Consider the following 6,160-nt stretch of genomic DNA (forward strand, 5'->3'; position numbering starts at 1 on the left):
TCCCCGCACTTTTAATTAACTTTAATCCTAAAATTAATTTCAAATTAATTTCTGATTAAATATTAATTAAATAATATGATTTCTAATTAATATACTATTTCCATAATTCATTAATAAATCAATTATCTTAATTTATTATTCAAATAATGAATATAGTATCTCTCTCCAAAATTCATCATGTCCAGTTGCTAGTATGAGGGCAACCCAAAACGACTGTGCTACTATCAATTTAAGTATATACCAATTATAGTTATGAGCTTAGACACCTAATCTAACAATAACATATAACATATATCCAGCAACATGTAAACATATAACTAGTCATCAGACAAACAGACATATCTACAAATCACTACTGCATAGTATATCTTAGTTGCCAAGATATCTATCTAACAGATCACTATAACATATCGACATCCTCTATACCAAGATACATAATATAGTGGGCCATCCTTGGTGCCTTCGACCCGCAAGTACAGTGAGGAAAGCTCACCTCTCAATCTGAAAAGATCTATGGCTAAACACAACTCCAAATAACAGCTCGACTGATCACCTAAACACCAAATATTGACCAATCTCAAATACCACTCAAATTATCTAAAATAACCTTGGTTCAAACTTGGTCAAACCGGTCAAAGTCAAAATCAATCCATACTAAAAAGTCCTATAAGGGCCCAAAGTCAGAAACTAGTGGCCCAACAAGGCCCCAAACCCAACATCGCGGCTCATGTCGTGACCAAATTCGTGGTCACTTCATGAAAGTCACGAGTTCCGATTCCAAAGACTCGCTCCTAACTCAGTCAACTCATCAAGGGACGAGTTTTGCCTACTTACGTCGTGAGACCTCATGTCTCATGTCGTGAGAACGGTCTGAGCCCAAACCAACGATTCAATGTTCTTAATGCGTTCAGCCTTCAACTTCAACTCTTACAGAAGCTTAAGGCGACCCTAATGGTCCATAAAAATGATTGCTTTATGGACATGAATGCATCATGTATGCCCCTACACCATTTTAGGTCAAAAGTAGAAACATGGCCTCAAGTTCTGATGCAAGCTTCTAATACTCTACCAGCTTCCAGATCTGAATGATATAAGACTCAAAAGACCAATTGAATCCATAAAGATGCTAACTTTATGGATATTCTTCACTCCAACAAGGTATAACATAAGGAAATGGGACAAAAAATCTAGATCTAGCCAAGAAATGAAATAAAGCTTGAGTCTCGATACTTACAATGGTCCAAACAAGAGAAGAGTTGATGACAATGATGCTTCCATGCAACTCCCTTCACGATGGTGCTTCTTTTCTTTCTTTCTTTTCCTTCAAACAAGCAAAACACTAAGGATCTTAAAGAGGGTCGAATTTAGGGTTCCAGAAGGCTTAAAAGGTGAAAGAGGTTGAGGATGTGCAACCCTAGCCTCTCATTCCTTTAAATACCCGGAATATTAGGGTTTTGAGTCATCAGGTCGTCCTCACTTCGCGAGACTAAAAAATGCGGTCAACTAGTCAACTAATACTCACGATGTGGCCATCATATTTCACGTCGTGGCCCCCCTCCAAAAGCTATAAATTCAAGGAATTATGTACCTCAAGGATCTGGATGTTACAAAGAACGCATCTGGGGTTTCTTCACCTAATTCATGAGAATTTCTTCATTTACAAATATAAATAATTTTTTGTTTTGTTGCGTTGATATAATCTCCAAAAGATACCATGCTCCACTACTTGTCAAGAAGTTGAAAGTTTTTTCCCCTCTTGAATCCCGTGTGCCAAGGTTACTTCTAATTTCTAAGTTTTCTTCCTTTTCGTTCAGAATTATTCATCAATTCCTTTTCCAATTCTTAATTGGAAAATTTGAGATTTTAGTTGGGTTTGTTCGAAAGCGAATCAAGATGCGCTTGTAGTAGCTTTTACCATCTAGTTATATTTTTGAACGACGGATGCATTAAAACACTAGTGACACTAGCGAGAAAGTACAAGCAAAAGCATTGTAAGTTACAAACTATACAAGGAGAAATACATAAGGCATGCAAACAAATACTATTAAAAGGATATCTATGCTTCATCAAGTTGCATGTAATTAACCAAATATCATCTATCGACTTTGAATAGGAACATCTATTTATGTTGAAAACCAAGGCATTACGAGTTTTCCAAATAATCCACTCCATCAAGTACATGAAAGCAATAGATTTCTCCTTTTGTTTTTTACTTTGAATCGATCTCTTCAAGATAATAAGAAACTCCTCTATATTTCCAGGGACCGTGGAAATTAAACGACTCCACCGGCTAAACCAATTCCAGATTTAAATGGAGAAGAAACATTTGAAAAAATATGACCTACATTTTCCTCCTCTATACCACAATGCAGACAAACCAAGGCATTAAGAACAATACCTCTAGCCGCCAAGTTGCTAGCGAACGAAATCTTGTTGTAGATCATCCGTGAAACATAACAATTTATCTTGATTTTCACCCCTTTAACCCATCTAAAGTCATGCATCTAGCCAACATGTTCCATCTTTTTAGCCATTAAAATAAAGAGCGAATTTACTGGAAAAAAATCTCTGACACATTAGCCCTCCACTGCCACATATTTGTTGTTGTGGATAAAACAATATCTGTGACAACCCTCTCCAAGCTTTTCAACTCCCAAACCTCCATTCCTCGTCTCAGGTTTCTTTGCCACAACCCCTTAAAACTGTCTCCGGATCGATAAAAAAAAACTCTACGAAACCTTGTAGTTTTTGTCTACCTCAAGCTTGTATAACTTTAGGAAAAAATCTCTCAAAAACATCACCACATCATCTATCTTTCCAAAAGTGAGTGTTTTCTATTCCCCAAATTTCCTTAAAATAAGTCATCAAGAGATAGTCTCATTCTCTAAGATCTTCATTAATTCGGTAAATAGAGAGCCAAGTACCCAAGATACTACATTTAGCAAAAGGCTTCCCATCTATATATTTTGTATTGTGTAAGCCTTAATACAAGAAGTGCAAATATTATTATGTTTTTGAATTATATCATTTTACCCTTGAACTAAACTAATAAAAACCATAAAATACATGGACCGAATATGTACAAATGCTATGTTTATATATCTTTTACCCTAGAAAATACACTTTTTCCTCCACCGCCGGAGGCACCACCTTCATCTAGATGAACTCTACATTTAACCATCTAGATGAACTCTTGTATTTTCATGATGAAGGTGATGGTGCGGAAAGAGAGGGTGGGGGAACGTGTGGTTCTCTAGGATGATAGAGATATAAACATAGCATTTGTAATTACATGTTCGTTCCATATAGTTTATGGTTTTTATTAGTTTAGTCCAAAAGTAAAATGGTATTGTTAAAAACAAACAAATGAATTGTTAGATTTAGCAGCCGTCGACCAATGTTATAAGAAAATAAAACCCCTGTGCTATACTTTTGAAACTTGGATCAAAAATAAAAATTTCACTAAACTGCAGGTACCAGTTCTGTAATTTACTCTATATTTAAGAAAAGTGCAATATATATTGAATCTAAATAAACATCGTTTTTATGTTCGAATTGGAACCCTTGGCAGCAGCAGCCGCAGCACCTGAGATTGAACCTGCAGCTTAGATGGCGGACCCACATGTGTATGCGATCTCACATATAGTGCACCCAGGGACCATCTTGGAACAAAAAAACAAACAAATATTTAGCATTTTTAACGTGATACGCATTATTTTTTTAAATATATATAGATATACATTATTATTAATTCTTTATAATATTAATTTTTTGAAGAAACAAACATATGTACCGTCTTTTAGCTAAAAATCCACGGTCACTGTGTGTTTGGCTCCGGTACGTTTGGTTCTTGTCGAAATAGACCGGCTCACGTTTTCTTTTACAAATCGAGTTAAAACCCGATAAGTAAACAAATGATATTTTATTATATTACAATTATAATAATAATAATAATAATAATAATAATACGGTAAAAATAAATATTAAAAATAAGTAAATAATTACATTTAATTATAAACATTAATTCAGTTTAATTCAATTTAATGTGTGGAAGTAGCCGGAGAACGGCTAGACATGGCTGCAACAGCAGCTCCACCATCATCCTGACCACCAGCACCACCACCACCGCTGCCACTTCCATCAACAGCCACCGACACTTTCATTGCTGCCGCCGTGGCCGTGCCACCGCCAGGCCGTTTTCTTTTCTTCTCGTAAGGAATACCTCGAGCCTTGGCTTGACTTTCTCTCACTTCCCTCAAGTACATCCTCACAGCTCTCGCACCAAACGGGTTCGACTCCGGACGCCCGCCGTTCTCCTCGTAGGCAGCTCGGAGTCGGCCGATCAGCGCGTCTAGACTCCCCCAAGCTTGCTTGAGCTGACAAGCACATGGCGCCGGCGGGTTTGGCTGGCCGAAGTACGGACAATCAGTCACGTGCACCTTCGTTTTACCGAACTGATCAAGGTACTTAAGAAACTCGATCACGTGAGCTCCACTGCACCTCGCCAGTGTTAAGGGCGGTTTGTGGTTGCTCAGGTACTGTAAGAACGTGTTCCAGTCGCGTCGTTTCTGAGACTCGTATCTGCTCGGTGTTGTCGCTGGTGTATGGACCGTTGACCTTACAGCGGAGGAGTCATCCGCAGGACCACCAGTCGGCGATGGTCCCGGGTCATTTGACCCTGATCCGGATGCTAAATCCATGTGGGATTGCGATTTTTTGAGTGAAATTGCCAATTGGACAATGGGGCTTTGTCTTTGAGAAAGAGAAGATTTTGTCTGTAATTCTTTTAGTGATTGTTGATATTCGTTTTGATTGGTTTTGTGGAGAGGGATGGTGATGATGGGACGGAAATAGAAAAGTAATATGAATGTGTACGAATGGATGATTTTTCTTGGAGAAAAAAGAGACTAGAGTTTAGGATGACTATTCAATTTTGTCATATAACATACAATTACTTTATTTAATTATTAAAAATAATTAAAAGAAACTCAAAGCTTCTTGAAAATAAGACAAAACTTCAAAAATAGTCCTTGTGGATTTTGAAAATATCAAGTGTAATCTCTAAGTTCAGAAAACTTTACAGATGGTCCCTGTGATTTCAAAACTTTTAACAAACAGTCCCTTAGCCACATAAAAAGACTAATATGCCCTTTCTATTTCTTTTTAGAATTAATTTTACCTAATCCTTTTTAAAAAAAAAAAAAAAAGACAAAATAAATAATTCATTGGGCCCACCTTTTCTCTCTCCCTCTATCTCTCTCTATAAACATAAAAAACGCACATTGTCTTCTTCATCTGTTTGGGGATTTGGAGGAACGAACAAATCAGAAGCGATGAGAAGTTCCGATGGTGGTCATTCAAATCGCGAGGAGAGACAGAGTCGTCGATCTTCGGCGACCCTCTGAGGCTTTAACTTGCATCATCTCCGGTTGAGAGCTAAGGGAACAGGTCTCCTGCGTCGTTTGTTCGGAGAAGCTGAAATCATGAATGGAAGGCTGCGATCAGGAAGCTCCGATGGTGGAGTGTGGTTTTGCAGTAGTTAAGAAGTCACAAGGGGGGGGGGGGGAGGCGGAGGCAGCTATAATGGTGGAAGAGGGAAGAGCAGTCGGGTTTTCCGATGAGCTCCTTCTCGGCTGATAGCTCACTCATCAGAGTCGTGGCTTCAAATCACCAACAGTAGGCAGAGAGAGGAGGTGCTGGAGGAGACGGAGAACCAAGTGAGGATGGTTGGGGAGTTGTAACAGCTCACTAGTTTATCAGTTCTTCTTCCTCTCACTTTATCGAAGCCAAAATTGAGGACCACTGCAAACGAGGGGCTGTTTTGAGTTGTTGATCGATAGGGAAGAATGAAGGAGGAAGGAGAGAAACTGAAACAGGGGCGGTAGCCTTGGTTCGTCAGATTCTTTCCTCACGAACACCCCCACCTGTTGTTTTCCATTCTTGCTTCTCCTTTCTCGATCAGACGAGGATTGAATAATCTCCCTCGATTTCTGCCTTCACTTGATGTCTGTTGGTGTTATTGCTTTTAGGATTGATTGTCGGAGCAGGAGAGGGAAAATGGGGGTTGTTGGTTGACAAACGGTGACCAACGTTGGTGATTTACATTTGATACAGGTGGTTCTATGGCGGAGTAGTGGTGGAGCAGTGGTGATATTTCAAA

The 6,160-nt window shown here is 38.7% G+C and overlaps 1 pseudogene; it reads right to left on the bottom strand.

Moving 5' to 3' along the window:
• Nucleotides 1-3,954: 3,954 nt before the first annotated feature.
• Nucleotides 3,955-4,914, bottom strand: LOC145074298 (protein LIGHT-DEPENDENT SHORT HYPOCOTYLS 5 pseudogene; annotated as a pseudogene).
• Nucleotides 4,915-6,160: the final 1,246 nt, after the last annotated feature.

The sequence above is a fragment of the Lactuca serriola genome, chromosome 9 (genome assembly GCF_051521515.1).
Source record: "Lactuca serriola cultivar US96UC23 chromosome 9, Lser_US96UC23_V15, whole genome shotgun sequence".
In the NCBI taxonomy this organism is placed as follows: domain Eukaryota; kingdom Viridiplantae; phylum Streptophyta; class Magnoliopsida; order Asterales; family Asteraceae; genus Lactuca; species Lactuca serriola.